The sequence below is a fragment of the Rutidosis leptorrhynchoides genome, chromosome 2 (genome assembly GCF_046630445.1).
Source record: "Rutidosis leptorrhynchoides isolate AG116_Rl617_1_P2 chromosome 2, CSIRO_AGI_Rlap_v1, whole genome shotgun sequence".
NCBI classification, from domain to species: Eukaryota; Viridiplantae; Streptophyta; class Magnoliopsida; order Asterales; family Asteraceae; genus Rutidosis; species Rutidosis leptorrhynchoides.
The window spans coordinates 337330888-337353490 of record NC_092334.1 but is presented as its reverse complement, the minus strand read 5'-3'; the positions used below and the strand labels follow the sequence as shown (position 1 = coordinate 337353490).

Here is a 22603-nt window from a genome sequence, read left to right as displayed (position 1 = left end):
TCGACTTCTTTGGTGAGGTTTTCTATTTGTTCTGAGAGAAATTTGATGGTTTTGATAGGATCGGAGGCGAAAAGCGGTGTTACTGATGAAATGTACTCTTCCATGTTCCAATCGTGATGGTGCATAGTCATCTCCTCGATCAACCTCCAGGCCTCGTCAGCAGTGAATTTCATGAAGTTACCTTGTGAAACAACATCAAGATTAGACTGGTTGTTCTAATTCATACCTTTGTAGAAGGTCAAAATCTGATCAGAGCTCTCAATACGGTGGTTTGGGCATCTTCGAAGCAAATGTTTGAATCTTTCCCATGCAGTGTAGATTGATTCATTGTATTCTTGTTGGAATTTTACGATATCATTCCTAAGTCTGATTTGTTTTGAGAGGGAAAGTACTTGATTAAGAAAGCTGTTGCCATTTCCTCCCATTAGGTGATAGAGTTGAGTTCTGACCCCTCGAACCAGGCTTTTGCATGAAGAGTTAAGGAATAGGGGAATAGATACAGACGAACTACATCTTGTTCAACCCCGTTTTGCTTATATGAGTTGGATAAGGATAGGAATTTATCTAAGTGAGAGTTGGGATCGTCAATTAGTAAGCCATGGAATAGACAGTGGTTGTGAATGAGTTATATGATGCTATGCTTAAGCACAAAAGATGCTCCGTTAACCTCTGGATAGAGTATCGGTCCTCCTCGTCCTTCTAACGAGGGTTTGGTGATGTCAGCGAGAGTGATGTGTGCGACTATCGTCGAACTATCGGTAGGTAAGTGTGGATCTTGTCAGATGGGTACAATGTATGATATCGGATAGAAGAAAGGATGTGTTGGAAGAATTCTTAGCGGTCTAAGTAGGTTGAACCATCCTAAAGGTTCACTAATAAGGAAGTCCATTTTAAACTGTTTAATTAAACTAAATTAAGCTAGTATTTTCTAACCAAACTACGGTAAACTAGCAACTTTTAACAAAGCTAGTCTCAGTCAAAAGGGTCTCTTAAAAACTAACTAAACTAAACAGGCTCCAAATCGTACTACCGCTCCCCGCCAGCGGCGCCAAAAATTAACTACTCCTATGATATGCCCAAATCGAACGGTTTATTTATGCGGTGTCGTTAGATCGCAAAACGTCAATTCAGGATATCAACAGAAGAAGTTGATTATTTAATTTATAAATGTTGGGCCTAAATCTATTATTCCTTCCTATGGGTTAGCAAGGGCAAATATGACCTAGGGTCATTCCTTGAGCGGTCGAATTTGAAACGGAGCTTATTCAGATAATCTAGTAATTAAGATTGGGTTTGTACACAATTTAGTATCCAAGACTAGTGGCCAGGTACACCTTATTTGAAATTCAATGGATCGATGTGGGGGTAATCCCGGTAATTCTTTCGGAAATACATCGGGAAATTCTTTTGCGACGGGAACATCATTGATGCTCTTTTCTTCAGTTTGTACTTTCTCGACGTGTGCTAGAACAGCATAGCAACCTTTTCTTATTAGTTTTTATGCCTTCAAATTACTAATAAGATGTAGCTTCGTGTTGCCCTTTTCTCCGTACACCATTAAGGGTTTTTCTTTTTCTCGTATAATGCGAATTGCATTTTTGTAACAAACGATCTCTGCTTTCACTTCTTTCAACCAGTCCATACCGATTATCACATCAAAACTCCCTAACTCTACTGGTATCAAATCAATCTTAAATGTTTCGCTAACCAGTTTAATTTCTCGATTCCGACATATATTATCTGCTGAAATTAATTTACCATTTGCTAATTCAAGTAAAAATTTACTATCCAAAGGCGTCAATGGACAACTTAATTTAGCACAAAAATCTCTACTCATATAGCTTCTATCCGCACCCCAATCAAATAAAACGTAAGCAGATTTATTGTCAATAAGAAACGTACCCGTAACAAGCTCCGGGTCTTCCTGTGCCTCTGCCGCATTAATATTGAAAACTCTTCCGCGGCCTTATCCATTCGTGTTCTCCTGGTTCGGGCAATTTCTAATAATGTGGCCCGGTTTTCCACATTTATAACAAACTACATTGGCATAACTTGCTCCGACACTACTTGCTCCGCCATTACTTGTTCCGACACCATTTGTTCCTTTCGTTCTATTAACCCCTGGTCCGTAGACCTCACTTCACCGTGCTATGACCATTTCTTTTACACTTGTTGCAAAATTTGGTGCAGAACCCCGAGTGATACTTTTCACACCTTTGGCATAGCTGCTTCTGATTGTTGTTGTTGTTGTTGTTGTTGTTGCGGTTGTTATTGTTGTTGGGATGATTGTTGTAGTTGCTGTTGTTGTTGTTGTTGTTGTTGTTGTTGTTATTGTTGGGCCGTTTGTTGTAGTTGCGATTGATGTTACGATTGTTGGGATAATTGTTGCGATTATTGTTGTAATTGCTGTTGTTGTTGTATTGGTGATTCTTATCACCGTTTTCCTCCCACTTTCTTTTGACTTGCTTCACATTGGCCTCTTCAGCAGTCTGTTCTTTAATTCTTTCTTCAATCTGGTTCACTAGTTTGTGAGCCATTCTACATGCCTGTTGTATGGAGGCGGGCTCGTGTGAACTTATATCTTCTTGGATTCTTTCCGGTAATCCTTTCACAAACGCGTCGATCTTCTCTTCCTCATCTTCGAATGCTCCCGGACACAATAGGCACAATTCTGTGAATCGTCTTTCATACGTGGTAATATCAAATCCTTGGGTTCGTAACCCTCTAAGTTCTGTCTTGAGCTTATTGACCTCAGTTCTGGGACGGTACTTCTCGTTCATTAAGTGCTTGAATGCTGACCACGGTAGTGCGTAAGCATCATCTTGTCCCACTTGCTCTAGATAGGTATTCCACCATGTTAACGCAGAACCTGTGAAGGTATGCGTAGCGTACTTCACTTTGTCCTCTTCAGTACACTTACTTATGGCAAACACCGATTCGACCTTCTCGGTCCACCGTTTCAATCCGATCGGTCCTTCGGTTCCATCAAATTCCAAAGGTTTGCAGGCAGTGAATTCTTTGTAGGTGCATCCTATACGATTTCCTGTACTGCTAGATCCAAGGTTATTATTGGTATGTAGCGCAGCCTGTACTGCGGCTATGTTTGAAACTAGAAAAGTACGGAATTCCTCTTCATTCATATTCACGGTGTGTCGAGTAGTCGGTGCCATTTCCTTCAAAATAGTTAAATGGAACAAGTTAATCATACAGAATATTAAGAGTAGTTAATAGTATTTCGTAGCATAATATGAACTCATTTATAAAAGCTTTTTCTTCATATTAGCGTTTTATAAGTTTAAATTCGGGTAGTACCTACCCGTTAAGTTCATACTTAGTAGCTAATATACAATTCAACTACTACAATTCTATATGAAAAACTAATTATAATAATATTTCGCGTTCAAACTTTTACACAATATTTTACAAACTTACAATACCGCTTATTTTACATATAGCATGAAATATAGCACACAATAAATTTGATACAAGATGGTTGTGAAGATAATTCTAGCTAGTACACAAGTCGTTCAGCAAAGGCAATAAAGACACGTAATTCATACGTCCAGAAACAAGTCATGCATTCTGGTTTTACTAGGATTACTTCCCATCCTTGGTCTTGTGGAACATAACCGTTATGGCCGTTGATAAGACAGCGTATTGTAACGTCATCAAAGGGACGAGGGTTACGTAATGTCCAACAGTCCCGTAACAATCTAAAAACCTCATTTCTTACCCCAATTACCGACTCCGTCACTTGTGGGAACGTTTTGTTTAATAGTTGTAGCCCGATGTTCTTGTTCTCACTTTTGTGAGAAGCGAACATTACTAATCCGTAAGCATAACATGCTTCTTTATGTTGCATGTTAGCCGCTTTTTCTAAATCACGAAGTCCAATATTCGGATATATTGAGTCAAAATAATTTCTTAACCCATTGCGTAAAATAGCATTTGGGTTCCCCGCAATATATGCGTCAAAGTAAACACATCGTAACTTATGGATTTCCCAATGTGATATCCCCCATCTTTCGAACGAAAGCCTTTTATAAACCAAGGCATTCTTGGAACGTTCTTCGAATGTCTTACAAACTGATCTCGCCTTAAATAGTTGTGCCGAAGAATTCTGACCGACTCTAGACAAGATTTCATCAATCATGTCTCCGGGTAGGTCTCTTAAAATATTGGGTTGTCTATCCATATTGTGTTTTTATACTGTAAAATAGACAAGAGTTAGATTCATAAAAAAAAATACTTATTAATACAAGCAATTTTTACATATATCATAAAGCATAAGCACACTATATTACATATATTACACCACACGAATACAACTATCTTATTCCAACTCGCTTGTTTCTTCTTCTTCGGTTTTGGTTCGTTTTGCCAAGTTTCTAGGGATATATGATGTTCCCCTAATACGAGCCGTCGTTTTCCACATTGGTTTAGAAAAACCTGGTAGTTTAGAGGTTCCCGGGTCATTGTTACAACTTAAGGACTTCGGGGGTTGACGATACATATAAAGTTCATCGGGGTTGGAATTAGATTTCTCTATTTTTATGCCCTTTCCCTTATTATTTTCTTTTGCCTTTTTAAATTCAGTTGGGGTAATTTCTATAACATCATCGGAATTCTCGTCGGAATCCGATTCTCGTCGGAATCCGATTCCTTGGCGGAAACACCATTGACCATAATTAACCTTGGTCGGTTGGTTGAGGATTTTCTTTTACTTAACCGTTTTATTATTTCCCCCACCGGTTCTATTTCTTCATCCGGTTCCGATTCTTCTTCCGGTTTCGATTCTTCTTCCGGTTCCGACTCTTCTTCCGGTTCCTCTTCGGGAACTTGTGAATCAGTCCATGAATCATTCTAATTTACATTTGACTCTTCATTATTATTAGGTGAGTCAATGGGACTTGTTCTAGAGGTAGACATCTATCACATAATATCAAACGCGTTAAGAGATTAATATATCACATAATATTCACATGTTAAAAATATATAGTTTCCAACAAAATTTGTTAAGCAATCATTTTTCAAGTAAACACGGTCGAAGTCCATACTCACTAATGCATCCTAACAAACTCGATAAGACACACTAATGCAAAATTCTGGTTCTCTAAGACCAACGCTCGGATACCAACTGAAATGTCCCGTTCTTATTGATTAAAAACGTTCCATATTAATTGATTTCGTTGCGAGGTTTTGACCTCTATATGAGACGTTTTTCAAAGGCTGCATTCATTTTAAAACAACCATAACCTTTATTTCATCAATAAAGGTTTAAAAAGCTTTACGTAGATTATCAAATAATGATAATCTAAAATATCCTGTTTACACACGACCATTACATAATGGTTTACAATACAAATATGTTACAACAAAATAAGTTTCTTGAATGCAGTTTTTACACAATATCATACAAGCATGGACTCCAAATCTCGTCCTTATTTAAGTATGCGACAGCGGAAGCTCTTAATAATCACCTGAGAATAAACATGCTTAAAACATCAACAAAAATGTTGGTGAGTTATAGGTTTAACCTATATATATCAAATCATAATAATAGACCACAAGATTTCATATTTCAATACACATCCCATACATAGAGATAAAAATCATTCATATGGTGAACACCTGGTAACCGACATTAACAAGATGCATATATAAGAATATCCCCATCATTCCGGGACACCCTTCGAATATGATATAAATTTCGAAGTACTAAAGTATCCGGTACTTTGGATGGGGTTTGTTAGGCCCAATAGATCTATCTTTAGGATTCGCGTCAATTAGGGTGTCTGTTCCCTAATTCTTAGATTACCAGACTTAATAAAAAGGGGCATATTCGATTTCGATAATTCAACCATAGAATGTAGTTTCACGTACTTGTGTCTATTTTGTAAATCATTTATAAAACCTGCATGTATTCTCATCCCAAAAATATTAGATTTTAAAAGTGGGACTATAACTCACTTTCACAGATTTTTACTTCGTCGGGAAGTAAGACTTGGCCACTGGTTGATTCACGAACCTATAACAATATATACATATATATCAAAGTATGTTCAAAATATATTTACAACACTTTTAATATATTTTGATGTTTTAAGTTTATTAAGTCAGCTGTCCTCGTTAGTAACCTACAACTAGTTGTCCACAGTTAGATGTACAGAAATAAATCGATAAATATTATCTTAAATCAATCCACGACCCAGTGTATACGTATCTCAGTATTGATCACAACTCAAACTATATATATTTTGGAATCAACCTCAACCCTGTATAGCTAACTCCAACATTCACATATAGAGTGTCTATGGTTGTTCCGAAATATATATAGATGTGTCGACATGATAGGTCGAAACATTGTATACGTGTCTATGGTATCTCAAGATTACATAATATATAATACAAGTTGATTAAGTTATGGTTGGAATAGATTTGTTACCAATTTTCACGTAGCTAAAATGAGAAAAATTATCCAATCTTGTTTTACCCATAACTTCTTCATTTTAAATCCGTTTTGAGTGAATCAAATTGCTATGGTTTCATATTGAACTCTATTTTATGAATCTAAACAGAAAAAGTATAGGTTTATAGTCGGAAAAATAAGTTACAAGTTATTTTTGTAAAGGTAGTCATTTAAGTCGAAAGAACGACGTCTAGATGATCATTTTAGAAAACATACTTCCACTTTGAGTTTAACCATAATTTTTGGATATAGTTTCATGTTCATAATAAAAATCATTTTCTCAGAATAACAACTTTTAAATCAAAGTTTATCATAGTTTTTAATTAACTAACCCAAAACAGCCCGCGGTGTTACTACGACGGCGTAAATCCGGTTTTACGGTGTTTTTCGTGTTTCCAGGTTTTAAATCATTAAGTTAGCATATCATATAGATATAGAACATGTGTTTAGTTGATTTTAAAAGTCAAGTTAGAAGGGTTAACTTTTATTTGCGAACAAGTTTAGAATTAACTAAACTATGTTCTAGTGATTACAAGTTTAAACCTTCGAATAAGATAGCTTTATATGTATGAATCGAATGATGTTATGAACATCATTACTACCTTAAGTTCCTTGGATAAACCTACTGGAAAAGAGAAAAATGGATCTAGCTTCAATGGATCCTTGGATGGCTCGAAGTTCTTGAAGCAGAATCATGACACGAAAACAAGTTCAAGTAAGATCATCACTTGAAATAAGATTGTTATAGTTATAGAAATTGAACCAAAGTTTGAATATGATTATTACCTTGTATTAGAATGATAACCTACTGTAATAAACAAAGATTTCTTGAGGTTGGATGATCACCTTACAAGATTGGAAGTGAGCTAGCAAACTTGAAAGTATTCTTGATTTTATGAAACTAGAACTTTTGGAATTTATGAAGAACACTTAGAACTTTAAGATAGAACTTGAGAGAGATCAATTAGATGAAGAAAATTGAAGAATGAAAGTGTTTGTAGGTGTTTTTGGTCATTGGTGTATGGATTAGATATAAAGGATATGTAATTTTGTTTTCATGTAAATAAGTCATGAATGATTACTCATTTTTGTAATTTTATGAGATATTTCATGCTAGTTGCCAAATGATGGTTCCCACATGTATTAGGTGACTCACATGGGCTACTAAGAGCTGATCATTGGAGTGTATATACCAATAGTACATACATCTAAAAGTTGTGTATTGTACGAGTACGAATACGGGTGCATACGAGTAGAATTGTTGATGAAACTGAACGAGGATGTAATTGTAAGAATTTTTGTTAAGTAGAAGTATTTTTATAAGTGTATTGAAGTCTTTCAAAAGTGTATAAATACATATTAAAACACTACATGTATATACATTTTAACTGAGTCGTTAAGTCATCGTTAGTCGTTACATGTAAGTGTTGTTTTGAAACCTTTAGGTTAACGATCTTGTTAAATGTTGTTAACCCAATGTTTATAATATCAAAATAGATTTTAAATTATTATATTATCATGATATTATGATGTATGAATATCTCTTAATATGATATATATACATTAAATGTCGTTACAACGATAATCGTTACATATATGTCTCGTTTCAAAATCATTAAGTTAGTAGTCTTGTTTTTACATATGTAGTTCATTGTTAATATACTTAATGATATGTTTACTTATCATAATATCATGTTAACTATATATATAACCATATATATGTCATCATATAGTTTTTACAAGTTTTAACGTTCGTGAATCACCGGTCAACTTGGGTGGTCAATTGTCTATATGAAACATATTTCAATTAATCAAGTCTTAACAAGTTTGATTGCTTAACATGTTGGAAACATTTAATCATGTAAATATCAATCTCAATTAATATATATAAACATGGAAAAGTTCGGGTCACTATAGTTATGATGGTCAAATCTTGGTCAAGATGATGCAAACACATCATTGAGTTGTACACTTGAAGCTATAGGCATCAAGGATGAGAACCATGATGAACATCAAGCACCAAACCCACCGGAACCCATTTATCTTTCTATTTCTGTTTACAGCCTACTGTTCTGCTGTTTCTGAAACAGACCAGTAGACCTGGGCTTTTGTGATTATGATTTTCAAGATCTTTTCATGTATATAACTTTTTATATAGGACTCGTCTTAATCCGAGTTACGGTTTAGGATTTATGGCCCTCCGATCGTCACTATGTCCTTTTAACGTTGTGCAGAAATTTCTGAGCTACTCGCACTTAGACCGTCGCCACGGTCAAACGAATATGAGTTTGCTTCTGTAAATTTTACCACACTTAAAGGACTCATATATGGAGCCATGGCCACTGGTCTCACCTTAATTCAGTAAGGGTAGTGGCCGTGGTGACTGACTGAAGTCACCCTTTGTTTTAAACTACTTTCATAAACGAAACTTACTTTACGCCTTTTGTTTGATGATGAATGATGATGACCCTTAAGACCTTATTTACATACTTTTAAACCTTTTTGGATGATTTAATGATTTAGTACTATTTGACTTAGGTTGAGGACTTTCGGACCGATTACTTGCACACTTTTCCCGACTCGACTTTATGACTACTTTATTATTGTGAGTTATAGCATTCCCTTTTTACTTTAACTTATTTTGGGAACTGAGAATACATGCGGATTTTATGTTTTACATACTAGGCACGAGTACTTAAACTTATATATGTGTGGGTTATACAACGGCATAAACATTCCCTTTAGCTCGGTAACGTTTAATCATTGGTTTTTGAACCATGAACGCGAATCTTAGATATGGATCCATAGGGTTTGATATCCCCACTCGGGCTAGTCGCGCTAGCATTTAACGAGTGTTTAATACTTCGTAAACATACGCACTTGCCAAGTGTACTTTCAGGGGGTGATATATTATTAAACGTTAAGTTAGTTACCGAGTGCCCACGGTTGAGCATATACTTAAACATACTGATTTGGATTACTGTTTGAAACGCTCTTTGTAGCACTGAAATCTCGTGGCCTACCTTACATACTGTTATACTTAAAATATAACTCACCAACCTTTGTGTTGATGTTTTTAAGCATGTTTTTCTCAGGTGCTTAAGGTTGCTTCCGCTGTTATACTAGTCTTGCTATAGACACCCGCTGCTTTAGAGATGTCACTGCATGAACGCTTACTTTTGCATTCAAACTTTAGTACTTTTGAAACGATGATTTGTGTCGACCATTGGGGTCACATACATGATAATGCTAAAAACGAACATATATTTCATAGCATTATTCCTCAAGAAAGACAAGCTTTTAGTTGCAATTTTTCTATTTACAAGTGATATTCGTTTAAATAATAAAAGGTGAAGACAAAAGACATATTCGACGAATTGAAGACGCAAACGACCAAAAAGCTCAAAAGTACAAAATACAATCAACGAGGTTCAAATTATTGATAAGAAACGTCTCAAAATTACAAGAGTACAAGATTCAAAACATAAAGTACAAGATATTAAATTGTACGCAAGTACGTTCGAAAATTCGGAACCGGGACCAGAGTCAACTCTCAACGCTCGACGCAACGGACTAAAAATTACAAGTCAACTATGCACATAAATATAATATAATATTTAAATAATTCTTATAATTATTTAATATATTATATTATTTATAAAACCGTCGGCAGAAGAAAACAACCAAATATGAGCCTCCCCAGCTGGCCATGCGATCGCATGGCCTGGAAGGCATAAATCCATGCGATCGCATGAGCCCCAGTTCCAGCCCACATGCCTATAAAAATCAAGCTTTGGTGCACCACAAATCCATCTATCTTTCTCTTCTCTCCATTCATACGTAATATTTATATTTATAATTTATATTTTAATTTTAATTTTAATTATAATTCTAATAATAAGGGTATGTTAGCGAATATTGTAAGGGTGTAAGTCGAAATTCTGTCCGTGTAACGCTACGCTATTTTTAATCATTGTAAGTTATGTTCAACCTTTTTACATTAATGTCTCGTAGCTAAGTTATTATTATGCTTATTTAAAACGAAGTAATCATGATGTTGGGCTAATTACTAAAATTGGGTAATTGAGCTTTGTACCATAATTGGGGTTTGGACAAAAGAACGACACTTATGGAAATTAGACTATGGGCTATTAATGGGCTTTATATTTGTTTAACTAAATGATAGTTTGTTAATGTTAATATAAAGATTTACAATTGGGCGTCCCTATAAATTACCATATACACTCGATCGGACACGATGGGCGGGGTATTTATATGTATGAATAATCGTTCATTTAACCGGACACGGGAATGGATTAATAGTCACTAGAATAATTAAAACAGGGGTGAAATTATGTACAAGGACACTTGGTATAATTGATAACAAAATATTAAAACCTTGGATTACACTCAGTCGACATCCTGGTGTAATTATTAAACAAAGTATTAAAATCTTGTTACAGTTTAAGTCCCCAATTAGTTGGAATATTTAACTTCGGGTATAAGGATAATTTGACGAGGACACTCGCACTTTATATTTATGACTGATGGACTGTTATGGACAAAAACCAGATGGACATATTAAATAATCCAGGACAAAGGATAATTAACCCATGGGCATAAAACTAAAATCAACACGTCAAACATCATGATTACGGAAGTTTAAATAAGCATAATTCTTTTATTTCATATTTAATTTCCTTTATTTTATATTTAATTGCACTTCTAATTATCGCATTTTTATTTATTATTATTGTATTTAATTGCACTTTTAATTTTCGTACTTTTTAATTATCGCAAGTTTATTTTATCGCATTTTTATTATTCGCAATTTCATTATCGTTATTTACTTTACGCTTTAATTTAAGTCTTGTATTTATTTTTAATATTTTACATTTGGTTTTAACTGCGACTAAAGTTTTAAAATCGACAAACCGGTCATTAAACGGTAAAAATCCCCCTTTATAATAATAATATTACTTATATATATATATTTGTATTTTTATAAAAGTAAACTAATATAGCGTTAAGCTTTGTTTAAAAAGATTCCCTGTGGAACTAACCGGACTTACTAAAAACTACACTACTGTACGATTAGGTACACTGCCTATAAGTGTTGTAGCAAGGTTTAAGTATATCCATTCTCTAAATAAATAAATATCTTGTGTAAAAATGTATCGTATTTAATAGTATTTCCTTGTAAAAATTAATAGCTATTTTCTATATACCTCGCACGACATCAAGTATTTTTGGTGCCGCTGCCGGGGAAAGTCTTAAAAGCCAGAAGCGCAACGCTATATATAAAAAAAAAAAGATTTTTACTTTTAGTACGCTTTTGTAAAAATACGTTTTAAATATTCAAAAATATTAAAAGAAAAACAAAAATATAAATATTTTTTTTAAGAGTTTGGTAAATATTTAAGTTTTATAAAGTTTCTTTATTTCTATTTTTTTTTAGTTTGTAAAAATATAAGTTTTATTTAATTTATAAATATATTTTATATTTTACAGCAAAAAAAAAATTTATTAATTCGGCCTGTACTGTAGCAGCCCACTCTGTGGCCCGAAACCCTAGCCCATGCGATCGCATGGCTGGGCAACTGAGGACTCATGCGATCGCATGAGCCCATCTGACACGCCAGACTGCAGCCAGCAATCATTACGGAGTATAATTATTAATTATAATTAATTATAACCCTAATTAGGGTTTAGGTTATTTTATTATTTAGATTAGTTTTAATTAATTTGTATTTAAAATTTTAATTAGTTTTTATAAATTACAAAATTAATAGTTTAATAAAATAAATAATATAAAAATAATATTTTTATAAAAATTGTACTTTTTACAACTTTTTGTATATTTTTATATTTTGTCCCTTTTTAATCGTTTTAGCGTAATATTTGTATTTTTAGCTCATACTTAGTTTTAAATATAGTTTTTGCCATAGTTATTTTTACTTCTAGATTTTTAGGCTTTGCCGTAGAATTCCTTAAGTGCTTTTTCTTTAGACTAAGATTTAAGTACTTTAGAATTTTGCGACGCCTTTTTAAGTTTTAGTTTCTTTTTAAGTTATTTCCATTTGGGATATAGTTTTTCCTGTAAGCTTTAATATTTTTAGACGACTTTTACCTATGTATCAATTATCATTCCAATTAGTAATCTCAATTTGCGATTATAATTTTAAGTTAGTTGTAGTAATAAGGTTAGGTTAGTCAAGTGTTTTTTTTAGTTTTATAAGTTTCTTTTATTTTTCCGTCACCTTTTATTTTTCAACCATTTTTCTTTTTCGACCTTTTTCCGACGAACTCTTTTTCTTTCTTATTTCTCGTTATTCTAGTTTTAGGACATAGATTTTTGTTCTACTCCTTATCTAAATTTCTTAAAATAACGAAAATTTATTTTAAGTGGTTAAATTGATAGACATCAAAATTTTCTGGTTCGTAGTAATAGTTGGATTTGTACGTGGACCGGGTTATTAGAGCCAAACAGTCCTCAATTATATTGAGACCAAACGAATCCTGCCCCTCTGCTGCATCTTTTGGCTATTCGAAACGTGGGCAAAATCAGAAAAGTCTATTGATTGGATAACTTATTATAATTTTTCTTTCCTTTTAAAAACTAATAGGATATTCAGTGAATGCACCGAGCAAGACGTTCACCACCTTTTGTACGTTCACCACCTGTAACTAGATCAAGACATTTAGCAAATATTACTGCCGTTGATTTTTCTTTAGAATCGTCATCCAGTCGACCAAGTACTCCGGTTCAAATTTCCGATAATCCATTTTTTGAACCCGACCTCACAATTGAGAATCCGGAGAATATTCAGGAACGATTCGTAGATCCTGAACCACTAAACTTTCCTCCGGAACCACCAATCATTCAAACAGAGATTGTTGAGGAACGAACCATTAAATCAGAATCCTCTAGTGATTCAGATTCAACAAATTCAATTATGGAGAATCTGGAACCTTTAAGTATGGAAGACCGAATGAGAGCTAAACGCACTGGCCAAGGTCACGCAATTACTCATCCAGACATTAATGCGCCAGATTATGAAATCAAAGGACAAATTCTACACATGGTGACTAATCAATGCCAATTTAGTGGTGCGCCGAAGGAAGATCCAAATGAACATTTACGTACCTTTAATAGGATCTGCACACTATTTAAAATCCGAGAAGTGGAAGATGAACATATATATATCATGTTATTTCCCTGGACTTTAAAGGGAGAAGCCAAAGATTGGTTGGAATCGTTACCTGAAGGGGCGATTGATACATGGGACGTTTTAGTTGAAAAATTTCTTAAACAATTCTTTCCGGCATCTAAAGTCGTAAGACTTCAAGCAGAAATTGTTACGTTTACACAAAAGCCGAATGAAACTCTATATGAGGCTTGGACAAGATATGGAAAGTTATTAAGAGGATGTCCACAACATGGTTTAGACACCTGTCAAATAGTACAAATATTCTACCAAGGATGCGACATCACTACAAGGAAAGACATAGATATAGCAGCTGGTGGTTCTATTATGAAGAAAACCGAAACTGATGCTTACAAAATTATTGATAACACTGCTTCCCACTCACATGAGTGGCACCAAGAAAAAGATATCGTTAGATCATCTAAAGCAGCTAGAGCCGATTCTAGCCATGACTTAGATTCCATTTCCGCAAAGATAGATGCTGTCGAGAGACGAATGGAAAAGATGACTAAAGATATTCACTCAATACGAATTAGTTGTGAGCAGTGTGGAGGACCACATTTGACAAAAGATTATCTCAGTATTGAATTAACAATGGAACAAAGAGAGAATATTTCATACATAAACCAAAGGCCTGGAAATAATTATCAGAATAATTATCAACCGCCAAGACCTATTTACAATCAAAACCAGAATTATAACCGAAATATTCCATACAACAACCAACAAGGTCCTAGCAATCAACAAGTATCCAATAATACTTACAATCAGCAAAGACCCAATTTTCAAAACAAACCACCACAACAAACCGATGATAAAAAGCCGAATTTAGAAGATATGATGACAAAGCTAGTTGAAACTCAAACGCAGTTTTTCACATCTCAAAAACAAACCAATGAACAAAATGCTCAAGCATTTAGAAATCAACAAGCTTCTATTCAAAACTTGGAACAAGAAGTAAGTAACCTAGCAAGGTTAATAGGTGAAAGAAAACCGGGAAGTTTACCTAGTGATACAAATGCTAACCCCCGGAATGAAACAGCTAAAGCCATTACCACAAGAAGTGGTACAACACTTAAACCACCTGAAATACCTGTAACTTCTGATGAAGCTATTCCTACTCCACAAGAACCACAACCTGATCAAGATAAGGAAAAAGAACCGGTAGTTGAAAAGGTTAATGAAGATAACACAGCTAAGGATAAACCTTATGTTAAACCATACCAACCACCACTTCCTTACCCGAGTAAAATGAAGAAAGAGAAACTTGAAGCCGAGCAATCCAAATTCTTGGATATGTTTAAACAGATAAATGTAAATCTTCCTTTCATTGATGTGATTTCAGGAATGCCTAGATATGCTAAATTCTTGAAAGATCTAATCTCAAATAGAAAGAAAATGGAAGAACTCTCGGCTGTTACCATGAATGCTAATTGTTCAGCAGTGTTATTGAATAAGATACCAGAAAAACTATCTGATCCAGGAAGTTTCACAATTCCATGTTTTCTGGGTAGTCTTAGTTCAATAGAAGCATTGGCAGACTTAGGTGCTAGTATAAATCTAATGCCGTATTCACTATACGCTAAACTAGACCTTGGAGAATTGAAACCAACCAGAATAAGCATACAACTAGCCGATAGATCAATAAAATATCCTAGAGGGATAATGGAGAACATGCTAGTTAAAGTTGGTACTTTAGTATTTCCAGTAGATTTTGTTGTTTTGGACATGGAAGAAGATTCTCAAGTTCCTCTCATATTAGGAAGACCATTCTTAAACACGGCTAAAGCAATGATAGACGTGTTCGGTAAGAAACTGACCCTAAGTATAGAGGATGAGAGTGTTACCTTTTCAGTTGATAGAGTAATGCAACAACCACAATCTGCAGATGATACATGTTATTATATTCAAACTATAGATGCACATGCGGAATTATTAGAAGAATTTCCAGAATTACAAGGAACAGGAGAATGTTCTTTAGGAGAAGGTAATGAACCAATTGATGAAGCTGAAATATTAGCTACACTTATAGCTAATGGATATGAACCAACAACAGAAGAAATTCAAATGCTAAAAGAAGAAGACAGATATCGATATAAATCATCGATAGAAGAACCACCGAAATTAGAGTTAAAGCCACTTCCAAACCATTTGGAATACGCTTATTTACATGGTGAATCTGAATTACCTGTAATAATATCGTCTTCTCTTACTGAAAATGAGAAATCACAACTCATTTCTGTGTTGAAATCTCATAAACCAGCCATTGCATGGAAGATTCATGATATTAAAGGAATAAGTCCTTCGTATTGCACACATAAAATCCTTATGGAAGAAGGTCATAAAACGTATGTGCAACGCCAACGAAGACTAAATCCTAATATGCAAGATGTAGTTAAAAAAGAGATTATTAAACTGCTAGATGCAGGTTTAATTTATCCAATTTCTGATAGTCCATGGGTAAGCCCAGTTCAATGCGTGCCTAAGAAGGGTGGCATGACTGTCATTACAAATGAGAAAAATGAGCTTATTCCTACTAGGACTGTAACAGGATGGCGTGTATGTATTGATTATATAAAATTAAATGACGCCACCAGAAAAGATCACTTTCCCTTACCTTTCATAGATCAAATGTTGGAAAGATTAGCCGAAAATAGTTACTATTGTTTTCTAGATGGATTTTCCGGATATTTTCAAATTCCAATATCACCCGAAGATCAAGAGAAAACCACATTCACGTGCCCTTATGGTACTTTTGCTTACAAACGCATGCCATTTGGACTTTGCAACGCCCCTGCAACCTTTCAAAGGTGTATGATGGCGATTTTTCACGACATGATAGAAGAATGCATGGAAGTTTTCATGGATGACTTTTCAGTCTTCGGTGATACATTTGAATCATGTCTAGTTAATCTTGAACGAATGCTTATTAGATGCGAACAATCAAATCTAGTACTTAATTGGGAGAAATGCCATTTCATGGTTAAAGAAGGCATCGTTCTTGGACATAAAATTTCAAAAGAAGGAATTGAAGTGGATAGAGCTAAAGTAGATGTAATTGCTAAACTTCCACATCCCACCAATGTTAGAGGAGTTAGGAGTTTTCTAGGGCATGCCGGTTTTTACCGACGTTTCATAAAAGATTTTTCTAAAATTGCCACTCCTATGAATAAACTCCTAGAAAAGGATGCTCCATTCATCTTTTCAGATGAGTGTATCAAATCTTTTAATATTCTTAAAGAAAAACTCACTAATGCACCGATCATGATAACACCAAATTGGAATCTACCATTTGAACTAATGTGCGATGCAAGTGATTTTGCAATGGGAGCCGTTTTAGGACAAAGGATTGAAAAACGATTTCAACCTATATATTATGCTAGTAAGACGTTACAAGGAGCACAAACAAACTATACAACTACTGAAAAAGAACTCCTTGCTATTGTCTTTGCTTTTGACAAATTTCGATCATATCTCGTTCTACCAAAAACGGTGGTCTATACCGACCATTCTGCTCTTAGATACCTATTTTTGAAACAAGATGCTAAACCAAGATTAATCCGTTGGATCTTACTCTTACAAGAGTTTGATATTGAAATTCGAGATAAAAGAGGAGCAGAAAATCTCGCCGCTGATCATCTTTCTCGTCTTGAAAATCCTGAGTTAGAAGTTCTAAATGAATCGGCCATACAAGACAACTTTCCTGATGAATATCTATTGAAGATAGATTATAAAGAAATTCCATGGTTTGCAGACTATGCAAACTACTGAGTTTGTGGATTCCTTGAAAAAGGATTATCGTACCAAAGACGAAAGAAATTCTTCAGTGATATAAAACACTATTTTTGGGAAGATCCACATCTGTTTAAAAGTTGTCCAGATGGAATAATACGCCGATGTATATTTGGAGATGAAGCTAGTAAAATTTTAAACCATTGTCACACAGGACCAACTGGAGGGCATTATGGGCCTCAACTAACAGCAACAAAAGTTTATGATGCTGGATTCTATTGGCCTACAATTTACAAAGACGCACACCTTCTTTGAAAATCCTGTGATGCTTGTCAAAGGGCCGGAAAAATAAGTCAACGTGATGAAATGCCACAAAATGTCATCCAAGTATGTGAAGTATTTGACATTTGGGGTATTGACTTTATGGGTCCATTTCTAAAATCTCATAATAATCTATATATACTCGTAGCCATTGATTATGTATCTAAATGGGCAGAAGCACAAGCTCTCCCAACTAACGATGCACGAGTTGTAGTCAACTTTTTAAAACGTCTGTTTGCAAGGTTTGGAACACCGAAAGCTTTAATAAGTGATCGGGGTACTCATTTCTGTAATAATCAACTTGAGAAAGTTCTTAAAAGATATGGAGTAACTCATAAAATCTCCACCGCATATCATCCACAAACAAGTGGACAAGTTGAAAATACCAACCGAGCTTTAAAACGTATTCTAGAGAAAACCGTAGGATCAAATCCGAAGGAATGGTCCATTAAATTGGAGGATGCACTCTGGGCTTTTAGAACAGCCTACAAAACTCCAATTGGAACCACACCTTTTAGACTTGTTTATGGAAAAGCATGTCATCTTCCAGTAGAAATTGAACACAAAGTATTTTGGGCTTTGAAGACATGTAATCTTGATTTACATGAAGCTGGACGTCTACGATTAAGTCAACTAAACGAATTAGAAGAATTAAGACATGAAGCATACGAGAATTCGTTAATCTATACAGAAAGAATGAAGAAATGGCATGATAAAAGAATCAGAAGTTCAAAAGAATTTAAAGAAGGAGACAGAGTTCTTCTTTTCAATTCACGATTCAAGCTATTTCCTGGAAAATTGAAATCAAGATGGTCTGGACCATTCATAGTCAAAAGAGTTTTCCCATACGGAACGATAGAATTAATAAATTCAAATGGGATTGAATTTAAAGTTAATGGTCACAGAGTTAAACATTACATACATGGTCCGATGGAAGTCGACAACGAAGTTAATCACAATTTCGACACCACAGCTAACTAAGTGTGGGGAGAATCAAGTCTTTAAAGGATAATATGTATTTCTGTTAGAGTTAGATTTTCTGTTTTCGTGTAGTTCTCAAAAATGGAACCCGAATGGTCTTTCCCTAGCAGACCCTAAAGAACTAGTCTTCTCCCCCCATTCTGAATTTTTATTTTTTTTAGGTTTTTACAAAATGAAGACTGCCTGTGAACTAAACCATGGTCTAATGCTACACGCTTTGATCACTAAATGTAATAATGACACACTACCGAGTGAAATAGTATCAGTAATCAGAGAAAGAATGGACGGAGTTAGAAAAGAATCCAGATGCGAAGATAATAAGTTACAATTTGGTAAAGGAAAATCAAAATCCGCAGCAAAAAGAAGAGCACGACACCTAGAACGATGTCACAAATGTGGAAAATGGTCACATAGAGGTAAATGTTCAAATAATCAAACCTATTCAAATACCGAATTTGTTACTTTATGCAGAGACGGACCGTTCATATGTTTAGAAGAAACGACACTGAATGCTCGAGGTTACGCCTATGTAGCCATGGAAAACCAATTAAACCGACTATCTTATGAATGGGATAGATCATATAACTAAGAAATCTATTTCACAGGTATGTCTGTACATTTTTTATTTTTATTTTTTTAACCTTTTGATAATAAACGCTAATTTGTTCGCTATAAACTATTAAATTGGTATTAAATAAAATTAGGTTTGGCGACCGAAATTATTGATATCATTCAAAAATTTATTACATCACTGCGAAATTTAACGTTTATTCTTAAGGTATAAATATCTTTAATCAATCAACCCAAAATATTTCAAAAATTCGTCATGAGTTAAATTAGGTCTTGGAACCGAAATTACTTTACCGAAAAGAGGGGCGCATATTTTTGATAATATTTGATTGATTAAAGTGGGATAAAAAGCCAAAAAGATTTTTAATTTTATTTTTACCATGTTTTTAAAATTAATATTTAAATCTTAAATTAATATTGTAAACTTTGTAAAAACAATATATTTAAAATTGTAAATATTTGAAAAATTAATATAAGTTTGGTGTGAATTTATAATATGAATTTTTAAATTAAGTTTGGTGTGAATTTTTAATTTTTAAAATATAAATTTTTTATTTTATGCATTTCAAATTTTAAGTTTGGTGTGAATTTTTAATATTAATTTTGAATTTTATTTTTAAGTTATGTGAATTTAAATACAAAAATTTATTTTATCTCATTAAGTTAAAAATACGATTTTTAAAATTCGTCGTAAGTTGAAGACTAGGTCTTTGAACCGAAATTGCTTTACCCAAGAGAGGGACGAGAACTTTTATTATCACTATTTTTAATCTTATTGAAGTAAGGTATACAAAAAAAAAAAATATTTAAAAAACCCAAAAATTTAAGCTTTTAAAACAATCGCTTGATTGTTTTATAAGTTAATTTAAAAAAAAAAAAACTGAAAACACTGTACCCGGACCCCCATGCGATCGCATGGGTTTTACACTTCAACTCCATGCGATCGCATGGAGCTGAAATCCAGGCCATAAACAAATACAGCAGCGAGTTCTGCTCTTCACCACAACACACACACATTCACGAACCAACTCCAAAAATTCACCAATTTTCGCCATTTTTCCACCGTAATTCGTCATTTTTCTTGCTCTAATCATGCCTAGATTCTCATTCTACAGCAAATTGGTAAAAATTACACCCCTAAACTCTATAAATTCCTAGTTTTTGTGATAATTACCAATTTTTTACCTAATGCAATTTTGTTAATTTCTAGTGTAATTAGTGTTAAATTGTTAGTATTTTATGCATGTATAACCTAGATTGATGCTATTTAACATGATTTGAAGCCAAAAACTTCAAAATTTTTAGAAATCTAGGGTTTGTATTCTTGAGCAATTTGGGGCTTTTTGATATAAACAGGTTATGGACGATTTTTGTCATGAATTATTGCTAAATTGAGTAGTGTAACATGTTTAGATAGTTAAATGATCCAAACAATGATCCTAAACATGATTTTTGGAGATTAAAGTGGACTTTTTAAGTCCAAAATTCATGAACTTGATTAATTTGATATATTTGCCATTTGAGACTTGTTTAATTATTAGTAATGACTATTTTGACATGTTATTTGAGTTAAATGCTTATGAATTTTGTATACATTTTCATATGTGCTTATTTGAAAAGTGTAGAATTGTGAAAAATTGTGAAAATGTGTATAAGTTTAATTTTGATTTAACATGTTATAGTGATTGTTTTAAGTTGTTATTTTGCTAACACTAATGCATATTTGGATGCACAAATTTTGTGTTTAATGTGTTTTACAGAGAGCCGATACTGGAGGTTCAGGAGCATCATCATCTAGACGACCAGCACCAGAACCAGAACCAGAAATGCAACACGAACAAGAACCACAACAAGAACAACAACAACAGCCTGATCAGCACATACCTTATTATGATCCGGTACAGTTTGTTGATGAATTCATAGTATTCCCAATGAGGCCGCCAGTAGAATTCCCAACGATTCCTGAGCACACTCTACATCCTAATCTGAGATTGATAGAAGATGGAGAGATTACGAGACATATCAAAGGAACAAATTCAAATTGGTAACAAAAAATGTAGAGGTGCCAAGGGTAATCGATTGGACCCCTTTGGAAACGGTCCATCTAGCTGACCGTGTTAGACAGCTTTTAGTTCAAAGGTATGGCAGTTCTTCTTTTACAGATTGGGAATGTCTTTTCACCATTCGTAGACCTGTATATAAAGAATGGTGTGTTGAGTTGATAAGTACTGTATCACTTGATACAAATATAGTTAGAATAGATGATAGAAGATTTCTTAGGTTTATCCTTGGCGGTAGGATGTACAGAATGTCCATGTTGGACATGGCCAGGGCTTTACAGATATATACTCCTGGTGAGTTGCTATTACCCGATTGTACAAACTTGATTCATTATGGTGAACGGGTAGATAGTAACTTTGACGCTGACGCCATTTGGAGGCGTATGTCACATTTTGATGTATTTACAAGAGCAGGAGGACACTCCTATACACATATTGACAGATCCGAGCTTCGTATTATTCATAGATTTTTGGCTAACTCGATTACACAAAGAGGTCATAATAAAGAAAAAATTACCTTATATGATTTATTCTACCTAAAGTGTATTCGGGATTCTAGAAGCTTTGTCAATATCCCTTACTGTGTTGCTTTTTATTTATCTAAAATGGTAGAGGGAATGCAGGACGGGAGTATAATAGGAGGAGGTATTTTTGTTACTCTCATTGGAGAGTATTTAGGTGTTGATAGGAACCAAGGGGGTCCATTACAGATTTGTAGAGAACAGGTTGAGCCCTTAGGATTGAAAGTTTATGTGGGTGCTAAGGTATTGAAAAGTAGACGTAACCAGGCAGTACCCTATGAGGGATCTCATCCTCGGGTAGAGAGAGGCTCAGACGAGGAAATGGAGGAGGCGGAAGACATTAGGGATGTCTTTCGAGATGCTATTCTTGACGTCCACGTTCGTATAGATGAGGAAGCAATGACGAACGCGGCAAGACATAGTATGTATGAGCAGTGGAACTCCGAGCGAGTATACGAGGATTATAGGCGACGCCAACACGATAGCTGGTTAGTTCATCAGCACCAAATCATGAGCCAGCTATCATATCAGGTACCAAATAACTATGTACCTACTCGACCTGCTCATTTTCCACCACATAGCCCCGATATCCGACCACCCTTTAACCGGTATGACTATGACCAAGCCTATCAGAACACCTATAACCAATAATGGAACCCACCCGGTGAGATGAACTGGAACCCCTATCCAGACTAATTTAGTTCCATTTGGTTATTTTTATGATTTTTATGTTTTTATCTT

At 34.4% G+C, this 22603-nt stretch overlaps 1 non-coding gene across 1 annotated transcript; it reads left to right on the top strand.

Annotated features, from left to right (window-relative positions):
- The first annotated feature begins 261 nt into the window (after positions 1-261).
- Positions 262-368, top strand: LOC139895028 (small nucleolar RNA R71). The gene has a single exon (XR_011775500.1). It is a non-coding gene; the product is annotated as a small nucleolar RNA R71 (small nucleolar RNA).
- Positions 369-22603: the final 22235 nt, after the last annotated feature.